Genomic DNA, 17,905 nt, shown 5'->3' with positions numbered 1-17,905 from the left:
ATATATATATATGTATATATATATATATATATATATATATATATATATATATATATATATATATATATATATATATAGCTCAAATTTATAGAAAAACAAAGACGAAGACAGGTGTAAGAACAACAAGCAAGTGTATTAGTTTGACGTTCGAGAAAAAATATATTTGTATACATGAATAATATATATGTGTGTGTGTGTATACATACATGTATGCATGTATGTGTTTATGTGTAAATGTATAAAATTTATATAATATATATGATTAATATGTTATGCACATATATAATATATAATACATATACTTAATATATATATACACACCAACAAATGTATATATATATATATATGTATATAGATAGATAGATAGATAGATAGATAGATAGATAGATAGATAGATAGACAGACAGACATACATACATACATACAGACATACATACATGTATATATATACATATATATATATATATATATATATATATATATATATATATATATATATATATATATATATATATATATATACACACACACACACAAGCAAAATACCTGGAACAGGTATGTGTGTATGATGAGTGTATGTGTGCATGTGAGTGTGTATTTTCTTGTGCTTATGTGTGTGTATATATGTGTTTGCCTTATCCTTCGAGATTGTAACCAATGGCTATGTTTTATTTTTTCTATATTTCTATGGTGAGGAGGCTGAGGAATAAAATTAGAAATTGATCCAATTATATTTGGTGTTGGCTACGAAACTAACAAAGTCGTTAAGGCAAAAATCTACCAATCTTCACATCAAACGAGTTGATACTCTTTAAATGGTTTCATTATTCCGTTTTTAATAATTCTCTGGGTTGGCCACATCATTAGCATGCTAGAGGACGGTGGGGAGAAAATGGTACGTGATATTTCTTCCAGCTGGTTAAGCTCTAAGTTCAAGTCTTATATGACCAGGTTTGCCTGTAATGCTTCGAGGTCGATAAAATAAAGTATCAATCAAGTACTGGGGTCAAAACTATCGACTAATACTCTTCCCCTCAAAATTGCTAGGGTTCTTTGTCCAAAAAAAGAAATTATTATTAAATGTGGTAAGCTGGTAGAATCGATTACGTGTCAGGAAAATGCTTTGTGGTTTTCATTCTGGCTCTTTACGTTCAAGGTTCAAACTCCACCGTGGTCAACCCAGCCTTTCATACTTTCGGTACCGATAACATAAAGTAGCACTCACATACCGGGGCTGATGTAATCGACTCGCCCCTTCACCCTAAAACTGCTGAAATAATGCCAAAATTTTAAACCACCATTATTGTTGCTGTTGTTATTATTATTATTATCATTCAGTAGTCTTATTTTTATAGTGCTTTCATTGCACTACCGAGCGCAGCTCTATGTGCATTAGATGTGTGCTGTGGTTTGTTGTGGTGCTCTTATTTTCACTGTATTGAAAGTGTTTTATGTAGGATGTGTGCGGTACCTAGTAGTGCTATTTTCCCTATGTTATATATACTTGTAAGTCCTGGTGTTTTTGTTATGTATTTGTCTGAATGTTTTTTTGTTTTTTTTACTATGCCTAATGCTCCTACTAAAATAGGAATTGTTTCTGTTTTTAGGCTCCACAATCGAGTTACCTATATTTCCAGATCTCTGTATTTTGAAAGTTTTTCTGTTTCTTTTAGAGAAATGTTGTCATCTGTTGGTATTGGTACATCGATTAGGAAGGATTTTTTTCTAGGTGATTTCTGACAACTATATCCGGCCTATTAGCCTTGATTTCTCTATGTGTATTGGTATATCCCAGAGTATAGTTGTTTTCTCATTTTCTCTGACCTTTTCTTGATTGTGCCTATATCTTTTTCTGTTGTTATCCCACAGTGTTGGCATAGCTTCCAGTGTATATAGGTCCCAACTTTGTCGTGTCTGCATTATAAAATCAAAACTGCTGACAAATGGTACAAGCACTACCCTGATGCTGTAACTAAGGGAGAAAATTCTTTGGGACTTCCCAGTATGTGCAGATCGGACCATCAAAGCAAATAAACCAGATATTGTTGTGAAAGACCAAAACAATAAAGTCTGTTTATAGATTGACATGAGCATGCCCTGTGACCATAATATCTCGGCAAAAGAATTCGATAAGCTCAGAAAATATAAAGATTTGCTAATCGAAAAGATGTGGCGTCTCAAGATAGTTACAATACCAGTGATTGTAGGAGCACTTGGAATTATCAAAAAAAGGAACTGAAAATTATTATTATTATTATTATTATTATTATTATTATTATTATTATTATTATTATTATTATTATTATTATTATTGTTATTATTTTCATTATCATCTTTCAATTTTGTTTCCATTTCTTGGCGAGTGTCTTCCTGACACTTAGGGCAAAGAAACGCACTGTTTACATTGGTAGGCCATTAAAATAAACACACCAGACTGTTCATTTACAAAGTCATGTGATAGAGAAAAGGTGGAAGAAAGACAGAGTAAAAGGGAAAAAAAGTAAACAAAGAAAGTAAAGGGGAGAAAGGGAAATTATTATTATTATTATTATTATTATTATTATTATTATCATCATCATTCCTTTTGAGGTCGATAAAATAAGTACCAGTTGAGCACTGGCGTCGATGTAATTGACTACACCCCCTCCCCAAGAAGAAAGAATCATCATTATTATTTCCATTTTATTTCTCACAGCTCTCGATTTTACTTGCTCCGGTTAATTCTGCAAGAACACACAGCAACCTACTATCAGAGGTCTCACAGGGCCTCTTCCCACGATACTTAACACCCAAGTACCATTCTCAAAATCCTAGCTTTTTCCCCGAAAGAGTAGTTTTCTAAGCCTGTTCTACCCTCATGCCAATTCCAATTTCCCTAAAATATTGCCCAAACTTGGCTGTTAGTGCTCCCAGTGTCTCTACAACTACTGGGATAACAGTTACTCTTTTCATTGCCCACATTCGTGTAATATCCTCTTTTACTAGCTTGTGCTTTTCAATTTTTTCCAGCTCTTTGTCACCCACTCGTGCATGGCAATGTCAATGATCTTAGTTTCCTTCTTCCTTTCATCTGCTACAACGACGTCCGGTCTTCGAGCATCAATTACTGAGTCACACCGGATTGTAAAATCCCAGATCTTATACTCATGATCCTCAGTGATGACTTCTGGCTTATGTACGTACCACTTCTGTGTTCTTTCAAGACCATACTTCTCACACAATCTCCAGTGAACAAATATAGCTATGCTATCATGCCTCATTTTGTATCCCTTTTGGACCAGTTTGTTACACTCACTCACAATATGTGATAGTTTCATTTTTGCTGTCACATTGATCTTATCCATTGGGAACTTGGCATGTCAATGCCTTAGTGCATCCTTTCAGATCACTTTACCTTAGCCACCTCCAGATGTTGGTTTTGTCTTTCTCCTCCAATTCACTGAGGTATTGCCCATGTACCGTTTTCATATTCCAGTTGTTTAGTCTTTGTTCTCCGTCTTGTTTCTTAATTGATTTGAGTATTGTGTTGTTACTTTTAACAGCAACAAAGGTTCAATCTGCTGGTTGACTTACCATCCCAGGCTGTTATCCTCATTGACAACACAGATCTTGCATTCTATGAGATCTCTTCCTCCCTTATATCTAGTCACATACAATTAATCAATATCACTTTTATTATTATTATTATTATTATTTTATGTTTGACTTTTGTTTTGCATTTGTACAAGTTAGATCCAAGTCTCACCCAGAGACCTCAAGAGACAACAAGTTAGAAGTTCGTGTAGGTGTTATGCCTAGGGTACCATATATTTGGATTTGTACAGTTTTGTTCTAGTGAATGTTTAAGAAACCATAAGAAAATTATGTGTTTGTTTTAAAATTTGAGATCACATAGACAGTATTTTACGTAGGATATGGGCAGTTCCCATGAACACTATCTTTTGAACTTCAGCCATTTTGGGGTTTCCTGGTATCTGAGCTAGGTAGTAATCAGCCCGTTTCGCTGTCATTCTCAGGGCACCTATGACAATAGGTATTGTTTTCGTCTTCAGATTCCACATTTTGCTAATTTTTATTTCAAGATCTTTATATTTGCTCAGTTTTTGGTAGGTCTTGACAGATACGTTTATATCGATTGGGACAGTCATATCAATGAGGAGGCATGATTTTTGTCTGAAGTCTTTCAGTATGATGTCTTGCCTATTTGCGTCTATCTTTCTGTCAGTTTGAATGGTGAAGTTCCAGAGGAGTGCGATGTGATCATTTTCAAGTACTGGGGGTGGTTTGTGTTCCCACCAGTTTTTATCATGGGGCAAGTCCAGGTTTTTGCATATTACCCAGTGAATATATTGTGCAGCTCTATCATGCCTGTTGAGATACTCTGTAGGCGCAAGCAGACTGCACATGGAGACAACATGATCGATGGTCTCATTTTGTTGTTGGCATATACGACATAATGGGGAGCTGCCGTTCTTTAATATGTTGGCCTGGTAGTTCTTTGTAGGTAGGCATTGATCTTGGGCAGCTATGATAAACCCCTCTGTTTCTGATTTCAAGCCAGAGGCCATTACCCATTGATGGGTAAGGGCTTTGTCAATATCTGCATTATTTGATCTCTTTGGGTATTTGCCATTGAGAGGTTTTCCATCCCATTTTTCAGTCATAATATCTAAGGCAGCAATTTTAGCACGGGTTTTCAAGCACTTAGCTTTTTCTGCAGGTGTTTCTAGTTCGTCTAATTCTTGAATTTGTTGCAATTGGAATTCACTTAGATATTCCTTTGCCTGTTTTGTTACTGAGTAAGATGCTTTCTTGCTTTCATGTTTTGAGACAAGTTTTAGCATCCAGTCCTCAGAGTTTTTCAGATAGGTGTCTAGGCCAATTGTGGCTACCTTCATTGATAATGCCAGCTGTAGAAGTCCTCGGCCTCCCTCTTTTCTTGGCAGATAAAGACGTTCTATATCTGCCTTAGGGTGGTGCATTCTATGCATTGTCAACAGTTTTCGTATTTTTCTGTCAACATTACATATTTCAGTAATTGACCAGTTAACGGTATTGAAACTGTAAGTCACGACTGGTATGGCTAGAGCATTGATCGCTTCGATCCTGTTTCTCGCGTCCAGCTCTGTCTTCAGTATTGCTCTCACCCTGCGATAACATTCTCTTCTGATCCTTTCCCTCATCACTGAATGCTTGATATTGTCCCCTTCAATTACCCCTAGGTATTTGTAGCTCTCCGCTGGTTCTAACTCTTTTATGACATTTTGCTGGTCAAGGTTCACATTCGATGTTTTTGTCATTTTTCCTTTGATAAAGGTAGCTTTTGCACATTTATCAAGGCCAAATTGCATCCTGATGTCATCAGTGAATTGTTTAACAATCGCTAGTAGGCCTTTGAGTTGTTGGTCATTTTTTGCAAAGATCTTTAAATCATCCATGTAAATGAGATGATTTATATTTTTATGAAATATTTTATAACCATACTGTGCATCATTGAGCAATCTTGAGAGTGGTATTAGGGCTAGACAGAAGAGGAGTGGTGATAGTGAGTCACCCTGGAAAATGCCACATGAAATTCTTACATCTCCAGCATTTAGAGATTCATTGTCATTGTTCAACGTCAGTGTGGTTCTCCATGATCTCATACTTACAGATAAAAAGTTTCGCAGAGTAGGAGCTATTTTATACATTTCCAGACATTTCCTAATCCAGCTATGTGGCAGGCTATCAAAGGCTATTGACAAGTTTTTGTGTCGCTTGTGACAATCTTCTAAGATCATCTTATTGATGAGTAGCTGATCTTTACAACCATAAGATCCACGTTTACATCCCTTTTGCTCATTAGGGAATATGCTACTTTCTATTAAAAAACTATAGGTGTACTCGGTTAGGACAGATGTTAGCGTCTTATACATTGTTGTTAAGCAAGTTATGGGTCGATAATTTTTTGGTTCATTTTTTGGAAGCAGGAATGTTAAACCATTAACTAGCCAAGAGGGCATCAAACTAGGATTTTGCAAAACATCGTTGTAAAGATTTGTTAGCAGTTCATGGCTCTCTGGGAAGGCATTCAACCAGAAGTTAGGAATGTTATCCTTCCCTGGAGACTTCCATTTGCTTGACCTCCTGAAAGCAGATCTTATATCTTCTACCTTGACCCCCTCCCACTTTTGCTCCTCTAAGGAGTCTAGGTCTGTAGATATTCTATCAATTCAAGGGGCCTTTTCATTGTATGTTTTATCTTCTGCCCAGATTTTATTCCAAAATTCTTGCACTTCTTCTTTTGATGGGACAGACTTTATTGTTACTGGTATTTTCTCTATCTTCCTGTAGAAATTTTTGGGGTTATTTTTGAACATGTTATTATCTCTGAAGAATCTAACACGCTTTTCATACCTTGCTATACGGGCAGCTTTAGCACATACCTTTTGCTTGATGGTTTCTATGGTGGTATCAATGTCAACTATGGTTTTCACATAATATTTTTTCTTCAGTTTTTGGGTCTTTGTAGGTTTGATACTCTTATCAAATTTAAGGTTTTTCAAACATTCTATGTCAGATCTAAGTAGCTTAATTTGGTGTTGAATGCGCTCTTGCCAAGAAGGCTTTTTGTGGGAGCGTTGTCGTTTTCTAATCTTTTCACCACATAGAACCGTTGAGATTCTTGCGGATGCATAGTACAGGTGGTTGAGATCTGTAATATCAACATCATTAGCTGAAATTATATCCTTAAGTGCAAGGCGGATTTTACCAATTATTTTCAGCTTTTGGTTAGAATTGCGAATTTTGGGGAGAGTGTCGCGTTCATTCATACTGGTTTCTTTAATTTTCAGCCATTCAATCATGATTTGATTTTTTAGATCATGTAGTTCTGTTGCATCGATTTCTGTATGACTTTCTTCATCTATTTGATTTTCACCTGCCTTAGTGTTTATGGTTGGTTCAGAGAGTATTTCACTTTGCCTATCAGTTACCTTAACTCTTTCAATCATTACTGTATTTTCATCAGCCTTGGGCTGGTTTATAATTATTTCCTCTGTAGTATCTTCTTTAGCTGCAGTTTCATTCTTTTTATCCCTTACTGCTTGTTTAATTTGGTCAATCTCTACTTCAGTTAGTAATTTTTTTTTCATAATGTTTCTTCTGACGTTGGCAAGTTTGTTACTGTCTATGTAGGGTCTTACTTCAAGGTGTTTCTGTCTCCAGTTTAAGTAGGTTTGTACAGTATTAGATTTATCTGTAGGGAAATATATGGCATGGTAGAAGGCTGTAAGAACTTCTTTATTATCTTCCCTAGACCATTTTTCATTCTTTTTCTTTTGGTTATTTGATGACGAGCATGGATGGCCATCTGTTGGAAGATTCCGGTTGTGGGGTACTTCCAGCTCCTGTGTGTCGGGAAGATTTGAACCAGTAGCAGATTTCTCGTCTCGGATCTGGTTCATTATCCGAGTAAGTGGTCCTTTATAATCCGGTCTATGACCATTCCGGTTTGTATTTTGTTTTATTAACAGTGAGGCATAACAAGCTTCGACGTTGACGCTAGGGGACGGATCTGTCTGTTTAGGGTTAATTTTTTGAGACAACACCGTCTCCGAGCTCTCGTGACGTAGCTTCTTAAGGCTAGCAGATCTATATCGAGTAAGTGGCCCTTTGTGATTCGGTCGACGACCAATCTGGTTTGTGATCTGCTTTGTTCTCATTGAGGCATGACGAGCTTTGGCGTTGACATTAGGGGACGGATTTGTCTGTTTAAGGTCAGTTTTTTGAGACAACACCGTCACCGAGTTCTCAGCATGTAAACATTGCTCGTAGCGTAGTTTCTTAAGGCTAGCAGATCGGTATTCATCTGTATTTTTTTTTTATAGATTTATCTCCGGGCATAGTGTATTTTTTTTTGTGTCTGTGGCGTTTTAAACTTATGAATGGTTCACTGTCTGTGTTTGTTCACAAAATGAAAATAAATAAAGAAGAAGAAAAAAGTTTTGGTTTTGCTTCGTTTGTGATATGTGTTTTCGTATGCGTGAGTGTGTCCTGTGATTTTCACGTAGTTGTGTAAACATTAAGATGCATGTGTAGTTCTATGGGGGATCAAAACGTATATATCATTGTGTACACGTTCGAGTGTATGCGTAATTATTCAATATATGTACTTACTATTTTGTTCCATTTCTTTTTTATATAGTTTGTAAACTTTCCGGTGTTGGTTTTGCGTGTGTGATCGCACGTGTTTCACTGAGACATCGTGCATAGGAGGATCTGTGCTTTGTATGGCAGTAAAATTTCATTTTTTAAAAATAAAAAATATTTTAAAAAAATTATCTTCGTTAAAAGACCGCTTCCTTCAAATCTTCCACCGGTTCTTTTGCCTAATTCCATCGATGTTATTGGATTAGATTTGTTTTTGTATAGGGAGCCCGGTGTAGCACATCCATGTTGTTATTCAACCCGGTGCTGGTTCTTCTTCTTCTTCTTCTTCTTATTATTATTATTATTATTATTATTATTATTATTATTATTATTATTATTATTATTATTTAGAATATACAACAGCTTTTTAATATATCATATATATATATATACATATATATAAATTCATAAGAATGGTACAACAAGGTACCGATATTTGCTGGAGAATAGCAATCGATATAAGGCTAGCATATTCTGTTGTGTCTGGGGAGAGTCATTTTCTTATTGTGCCTTAAAATTTAACACACTGACCGGTAAAATTTTCAGTTATTTCTTATTTTTAGGAAAATGAAAATAAAAAAATAAGAAATAAGTGGAAATTTTACCGGTGAGTGTATTAAATTTTAAGGCACAATAAGAAAATGACTCTCCCCAGACACAACAGAATATGCTTCAACACACGAAATCACATAAAAAATCTTGCAAACCAAATCGCAAAACGAAATATATATATATATATATATATATGCACGTATATATGTGTATGCATATATATATGTGTGTGTGTGTGTGTGTGTGTGTGTGTGTGTGTGTGTGTGTGTGTGTGTGTGTGTGTGTGTGTGTGTATGTATATATATATATATGTATGCACATATATATATATATATATATATATATATATATATATATATATATATATATATATATATATATATTAAAATTATAAATAAGGGCATCTAAGAGATACACCATGCTTAAAATAGCAGTCAAAACCTAACTCTAACGCCACATCAAGTAGTCAATACAGCACAAGGTGAAAAGACAAAAGAAAAATAACCTAGTAAAAATTGGATAATTCCAGACCCTGGGTTTCTAGCTCTGTATAAATATATACTCTGCCGTTGTCAATGAAATATACCATGAATTGTACATACATACACATATATATACATAAACATACGAATACTCACGTATACGCACATATATATATATATATATATATATATATATATATATATATATATATATATATGCACGTATATACAACCACCAGTTCAGTTGTCCATCGCCGTGAATATAATGACGAATTGAATATATATAAAATACCTGCACAAATAAGGATAAGATCATTATTTTAAATAGCGATCAAATCTAGTGGCAACATAGGAAGAAAAAAACCTTATAGGTTATAATAATTATCATGATTATAAATAAGGTATCTAAGCGATACCACCATGCTTGAAATAGCAGTCAAAATCTGACTCTAAAACCACATCAAGTATTCAATTCAGCACAAGGTGAAAAGACAAACGAAAATGCTATCTCAAGCATGGTGGTATTTCTTAGATGCCCTTATTTATAATTTTAATAATTATTAAAACCAATAAGGTTTTTTTCTTCCCATGCTGCCACTAGATTTGATCGCCATTTAAAATAATGATCTTATCCTTATATATATATATATATATATATATATATATATATATATATATATATATATATATATATATATATATATATATATATATATATATATATATATATATATATATCATTCGCCATGATAGATCGCTAGCCACTGCACATTCATTTTTTTTTTCTCTCCTTGTTTCTTTCTGTGTTCCTTTCTGTGGAAGAGCGTAGGCTCGAAACGTTAAAGACGCTTTCACTTCCCGAGTGTTATACTAATACATCTGTTTGTTGTCTACACCACCTGTTTTCGTCCTTTGTTTTTTTTTGTGAATTCTCCCCCTATATATATATATATGTATATATATATATATATATATATATATATATATATATTGATAGGAAGGACAACAAAAGAAAGAAAGAAAGAGACCTCGATATTATGTAAATAGAGGAATTTATCTGTAAAAGTATGTGACACTTATTCAGTAGCCATGATAAAACTCCGAGTTTCGGATGCCGGGGTGGAAGCCCACGCCAACATCTCTTCAGTAATCCGGCCATTGAATATTCCTGTGAAAAATGAGCGTTAAACAAAGATAAATTACTGTGTGGTGACCGTCAATAAGACAAAAGGGCTAATAGACCGATAAGTAAGGTAAAGGTAAGTGAGTAGATAAGTGTATAGGTTCGTGTAAGCGCACCAATCCGTACATTCGCCTATATTTACATACTAAAACTACCCTCGCTTTAAACACGCACATGTTCACCCACATACTCGCCATATATATACATACATATGTGTGTGTAGAGAGAGAGAAAATTTTTGGTGTGATGTACAGAAATTGAATATTGAGAAGAAAGTCAAAATTTTGGAAAAAAAAAATCTTTTTATTTCTTCATTATTATTAGCGCTTTCTTTCCTTTCACGAACTTGTCAAATAAAATGTTGGGAATGAACAAACAGCTTGTTCATTTATATAAAACAAATGTGGGGGGGGGGGGTCTAGAAGAGAACTGTTTTTGTTTTTTGCGGTGAGGTTCCATGACAATGGAGATGGATAGATAGAAATATAGGCAGGCAGGTAGATAGATAGATAGATAGATAGATAGATAGATAGATAGATAGATAGATAGATAGATAAGTAGAAGGAAAGAGAGAAGGGGTATATTCCTTCCTATTCACCTTTCATTCATTTATTTATTTATTTAGTCCTTTACCATTGTATTGGAATGGGTTTCAGGATGGTGACCTCTTCAAAAAAAAAAACAGATGCGGTTTGGTTATCACTGAAAGTCATTTTGCTTTCTTTCTCTCTTCCCCTTTTTCCTTCTTTCCCTCTTTCTTTCTTTTTCTCCTCTTTGAGCTATATTTAGAATACTAAATGTACACCCCTTCCAAACATTCTATCTATCTATCTATCTATCTATCTATCTATCTATCACTCAATCCATCTGTCTGTCTATCTATCTATCGATCTATCTATGTATAAGCCTATCTACCAACCTATATTTCTATCTATCCATCTCCATTGTCACACACCCCCCCCCAAAAAAAACAATGTTCTCTTCTAGACAAACCCCCAGCCCCCCAAAAAACATTTGTTTTATATAAATGAACAAGCTGTTTGTACATTCACAAAATTTTATTTGACAAGCTCGAGAAAGGAAAGTGCTTATAATAATGAAGAAATAAAAAGATACTTTTTTCCAAAATTCTGACGACTTGTTTCTCAATGTGTGTGTGTGTGTGTGTGTGTGTGTGTGTGTGTGTGTGTGTGTGTGTGTGTGTGTGTGTGTGTGTGTGTGTGTGTGTGTGTGTACGCGCATATGCATACATAGCTGTAGATAGATATTGGACAATGTAGTACTGATCGAGTTTTAACTATCTTTCATTACAGGTCTTCTCAATCGGCACACTGACCTTGAATTAGACAAGAACAGCACCAACTAATCATGTAGAATTTGTATATGACACTTCTGGACCGGATCAATTTCTGGTGTATGATCAAGTCAAAGAAACGAAGATGAATATATAAATTTAACTTAAATTATGAAAATATATATTCGACATATGAAAAATAGACACTTTGGACTGTTGTTGCAGAGATTCAATGGCAGAATAAAGAATATGATCCATGATAGTGAAAACTTAATTGAATTTTGTTTATAATGATTTATAGAATTGTTTTAAACATGGCTATATTTTAATTATAGTCATGGGCAGTTTTTTTTTCCTTCATACAAACATCTGATGAATTTATATTTATATACATACAACAAACACTTCGAGACATACCCGTCATCAGTTGTCGACTTTAGAGTGGTCGCATTTTAATAACTGAAACAAGTAAAAGATAAAAGATATCAAGATTTCTTACTATTACCTTCACTCTTCACCGCATTCCGCATCTTTTTATACTTAAGTCAGGTTTCAACCGATTATACATTTAGGGTGGGGCCTGCTTTGATCAATTCATTAAACAAACAATGTGTGTGTGCGTGTTTTCTTTTTGTTATAAATAGAAGCCGACGTACATGGAGTCAGTTGCAAACTGAGACATTATTCAGATAGATTCCTAAGAGAGCTTCTAATTTATTTAATGTTCATTTGTAAATAGGACCTTACACTGGGTTGTCTGAGTGTATATTGACCTTAGAGACAAAGTTTCAGTATGATATAGTTTCAGATAATAATATAACAAGATGTCGAGTATCACACCTTGATTCGTTATCTGAGGTAGAGGTTGTAATCTTGAGGGTATTCTCTACCGTCATATCATCAGAACAATCATTTAAACTCACTGGGTTGCTTGATGCATTATCTTAAAAAGGCAATCTCTTTTTGAAAATATTGCACCGCTTTCTACGGTTGGGCAACGCACCTAGCCATCCAAGCCATTTTATTTCACTGTCAGTTAACAGGTAGATTAGGTTTAGCTTAGTCATATAAATCGCTTTGCACCTTTGTAGTTATAGACATGCGTGTGTGATTGTGTGTGTGTGTGCGCGCGCATGTGTGTGTGTGTGCGTGTGTGCTTTTATGTGAAGTGAAATTTTAAAACAATTTAACATCAACCTGAATGATTACTCAGTAGTTTTTAGGAGAGTACACGTTTATTAAACTTTTACAAAGAGAAGAGTAATAGTACCTTCGAGTTTCGGCTTGTTCACCTTCGTCAATCTGACTAAGATGAATATATGTAAGCATATAAGTGAATATATCTGTGAATATATGTGTGTGGGTGTATATATATAAATATATATATATATATATATATATATATATATATACTATATATATATATATATATATATATATATATATATATATATATATATATATATATATATATATATATATACATATATATACATATATATATATATATACATGTATGTATATATATATATATATATATAATATATATATATATATATATATATATATATATATATATTTATATATATATATATATATATATATATATATATATATATATATATATATATATATATATATATATATATATATATAATACTATATAAAGAGACGAATCCCTTCAAAAAAATTTTTAATCTGAAGAATTTATTAGAGTAGATGAAAGCGCCAATATATGATTTATAAAAACATGTGACATATTAATAAAAATCTGTAAATGTACAACCATCCAGATCTCGGAGTACCTTATTTTTTCTAATATACATATATGTATATATATGTATATATATGCATATATATGTATATATATATATGCATATATACGTATATATGTGTATGTATATATATGCATATATACGTATATATATATGTATATATATGTATATATATATATATATATGTATATATATGCAAGTATTATATATATATACACATATATATATATGTAAATATACATGCACACACACACACACACACATATATATATATATACATACATACATACATACATACATACATACATACATGCATATCAAATTGAGAGAGTGAAACAGGTAAAAATGTACTCTACATACGTTTCTTAACTAGCTGAAGCGCATTATGCAAGTATCATGAAATGAACTCTAGTCAGCATAGCTAATTATCAGGCTGAGATTACCTTAATGAAGTGTACATTGTTGCACGGAATTCCTAAGTCAGCCACAGCACAATGATGAGTCTAACTGAATAGAAAAGTCAAGTAGCAAATATATAAAATAAATAAATAAAAATCATTAAATTAAAGAAGTTTAGAGAACCAATGAGCGTTTTACTACAAGCTAAGACCCAAAATATGCAAAGAGTGAGTGTGGTTTATAGTCAAAGAGTAGGAAGAAAAGGAGAAAGAGAAGGAAAGAATGGAGAAAATGATTATTATCAATATGAGGAATGACGAGATATTGGGGCAATAAAAACTTTATCAAGACTCTAAACCACGCCTTGGGAAATCGTAGGTAAGAGCATTTTCCATAAAATCACAAATACAGAAAGATCTTTAACAGACGCTTAATTAAATTATCATATAGCTGCTGTCCCAATATGAAAAGCATCAGTACCTGTAAACACCACCAAGAGACCACTCCCAGTTGTAACTCTCTAGACCCTGGAGCTTGCTCGCTTGACCAGACATGCATGATAAACTCTGTCGTATACGAGGCATAAGTGACAGCAACGCTACATGATAGCCTAGCCGAAAAGAAAATTACATCGGGTTATGCGAAGGCGACTTTAAAGGACGCTATGCTAATCACCTATCTTCTTTCTGGCACATGAACAAAAGTAAAGCTACAAAGTTGGCTAGTCCCGTGTGGAATTTGAAAACCAACTCCACGCTAAATTCAGTCACTTGGAAAATCGTTGTAAAATCTATGTCATATGTTAATGTATCTAAAAAATGCAAGTTATGCGTAGTCGAAAGATCGCATATCCTTTTTTAGGTTGAAGAATTCCACCGCACTGCTGAATTCCAGATCAGAAATTTTCAGCAAATGCGAACATATGGACAACTTTCTTTTGGTAGATTGGAAAACACCACCCTCTCCGAATTGAGTAGCTGTATTGAAGACTTTAGACCCCTTTCCTTGATTCTACACCAACTAGCTTTATGGCTTTATGGTCAAAGTGGACATAACTCTAATTCTCTTTTTTTTCTTTTCTTTGTCCATTTCTTTCACCCTTCCACACTTTGCATCAATCTCCTTCTCGTTTTTACTCGTGATTTCTCTTCTTCTATAGTCCTGATTTGTAACTTGTAATGACCATGTGCTCAGAACCCGGAGATTGCATGGAAATACTAGGCGTGTTATCAAAACCTGCCTAGAAAACATCTCCAATGTATGAATTTGTTAGTAGCTCAAATTTATATACTGTGTTTATTAAACAATATTTATCTCTCACCGAATGGAGTACTTTTTTGTTGGACTTACCTTAACGGAAAAGTAAACTATACGTGTGTGTGTGTGTGTGTGTGTGTGTGTGTGTGTGTGTGTGTGTGTGTGTGTGTGTGTGTGTGTGTGTGTGTGTGAAATGCAGCTAAGCATTTCGCCGGCATACTAACGATTCTGCCAGCTCGCCGTCTTAAACTAAGAAGTGATAATGGAAGTTGAAATATAGAGACCAAACAAGTTGAATATTAGTTGGGGAATTAAATTTAAATTATTAAAAAATTGGATGACAAGCAGTGGAAATAATTAATTTTTTGAAACTCCTTTAAGTTTTCTATATGCTTCGGCAGTAAAGCACTCTTTATGTTGGTAGAGATAAGCTGCCTATGACTAACAATTTTCTTATTCATCAAATATTTTCCATCAGGTCGAAATACATGGAATATGAAGTAATAGTTAGTTTCTTCATATTGAGTCAATTCTCCAAGAAGAAAACGTTCTTCTACATTATGAGCCTACTTAATTTTTTTTTTAACTATTTTCGAAACTTAAATTTAAATTCTCGAACAGTAAAAATTATATTATCACTAGAAATGAAGTTAGGAAAGTGATAGATAGATAGATAGATAGATAGATAGATAGATAGATAGATAGATAGATAGATAGATAGATAGATTTATTAGCTACGCAGGGCAGAACACAGAGGGGGCAATACAATGTAGAACACAGGCAGGGAAAAAACACATGAGAGCAAAGCGCTCTCTCTCTCTCTTTCTCTCGCTCTCTCTATCTCTCTCTCTCTATCTCTCTCTCTCTATCTCTCTATCTCTCTCTCTCTCTTTCTCTCTATCTCTATCTCTCTCTCTCTCTCTCTCTCTCTCCCTCTCTCTCTCTCTCTCTCCCTCTCTCTCTCTCTCTTGGATTTACAGGATCATGCTCAAAGTGGTTTCGTCATTCACGCGTACCATCTTTGCTACATTCACCCACCTTTTATTGAAACTTTCGTGAGACAAAGCTTTCCTCTCTATTCTCACCTTTCTTTTCAAATGGTACTTGAAAAAGTTGATGAGCGATTGGCCAGAGAGGAAAGTGTTTGTCTCTAAACCTTTCGCACGAGTCCACCACACAGATTCTTTCAGCATAGCCACCAGTACAATGAAAACTGCCTTGCCTTCCCGGTTAAAGGAAGGTGGGGGGGGGGGCAATATTCACGACAGACTCAGCCGACAATATAGATAGATAGATAGATAGATAGATAGATAGATAGATAGATAGATAGATAGATATGAAGACAGAAATGTGGCACAACAAAACCAGAAAAGAGAAGAAATAATACACTGCACCGCAAGAGAAACGCGAGACGTGTGTGACTGTGAAATATGTTTTAATTTCATTATGTCAGAGATAAATTTTGATAAATCTGATAAAGTCAATTTCTTGGATTCACTTTTACCACAGTCTATGGGTCGTTGTCTTGTGTTCTGGAAGTAGGCGGATCCAGCACATCGAGATTGTAGGGCGTGACATGTTCAATACCGTGTATGCTCTCCTTGGGTGTTCAAAACGGGCATACACTGTCGGTACAAGGAGTGCATGAGGCGGTTCACAAAAGCTATTGGCACGTGTGCCTACACCTTGAGGAAAGCTGCCTCCAGTTCCACACGTGTTGTCGGCCTTGGGACCACCTGTCTCTGGATTTCATCCTATAGGTGTTCAATTGGGTTCAAATCTGGGCTGGAAGCCGGACATGGCATGGTTCTGATGTTGTGCTGGCGCAGGAAGTCCATAGTGACACTGGCCGTGTGGGAGGGAGCATTGTCCTGCTGGAACACGTGGCTATGGTGACGCGCGAAGAAGGGCACGCTGTGAGGTCTTAGTATCTGGTCAATGTAACTTTGCGCTGTGACGCTATCCCCCCTGCCCGCACCAACATTTTGGAACACATGGGGCCCAGTTCTCTGACTCAGGCCTATAGCACCCCAAACCATGATGCTTTGGCCACCCCACGCGTCTCTCTCTATGGAACATGCGTCTCTGTAACGTTCACTCCTTCTACGCCACACCCCCACTCTACCATCTGAGGTGGAAATGCAGTACCGGCCCTCGTCAGAGATTATTGATCTCCATTGTGATGCTGCCAATGTCGGTGCTGTATAGCCCACTGTAGTCGTGCCTGGCGGTGGTGGGCAGTGAGGACAGGCCCACGAGCATGACGACGGCAACGCAAGTTGTTGGCGGCCAGTCGACGTCGTACCGTGTCGTCGCTGATGAGTCGCTGTCCAGTGCCAATGGTCTCGCGAGCTGTCACGCTGGCCGGTCTGAAGCGTTCAAGGAGGTGTTGCAGTAGGATGAAGTGGTCCTGTCGGGAAGTGGTTACCTGGGAGCACCCTCTGCGGGCACAGTCTGCAGTGCTGTTGGTGCTGTTGTATCGTTGTTGCAGGCGATAGAGGGTGCTGACATGGACATTGTAAACTTCTGCAGCAACCAAGGTATGCTGCCCTGCTTGCAATCGGCCGATAGCTTGTTCTCTCTGCACTGCTGAAAATCCTGTTCATACCTGATGCGTCCAAATTATAAATGCCAGGAATGCGATTAAAGTTGATTTTTATACCCATAACCGCCACGAGATGCACATACATTTCGATTTTCATGGCAATTGTTTGTCATGCTACCTTCGGCATTCAACGCAGCTGCGTTTTGGCGTCTCGTTTCAGGGAAAGTT

General features: G+C 35.4%; 1 long non-coding RNA gene across 1 annotated transcript in view; it reads left to right on the top strand.

Moving 5' to 3' along the window:
• LOC149134697 (uncharacterized) overlaps positions 1-12,153 on the top strand; it is a 151,497-nt gene extending 139,344 nt beyond the window's left edge. Inside the window, exon 3 of the long non-coding RNA XR_016242631.1 lies at positions 11,721-12,153. This is a non-coding gene — a long non-coding RNA (uncharacterized LOC149134697). The remainder of the gene's footprint in view (positions 1-11,720) is intronic.
• Positions 12,154-17,905: the final 5,752 nt, after the last annotated feature.

Source organism: Octopus bimaculoides, chromosome 7 (assembly GCF_046866305.1).
Source record: "Octopus bimaculoides isolate indiv1 chromosome 7, ASM4686630v1, whole genome shotgun sequence".
Classification (NCBI taxonomy): domain Eukaryota; kingdom Metazoa; phylum Mollusca; class Cephalopoda; order Octopoda; family Octopodidae; genus Octopus; species Octopus bimaculoides.
Note: the sequence above shows the minus strand (reverse complement) of the source record. Positions and strands in the feature narration are given on the sequence as shown.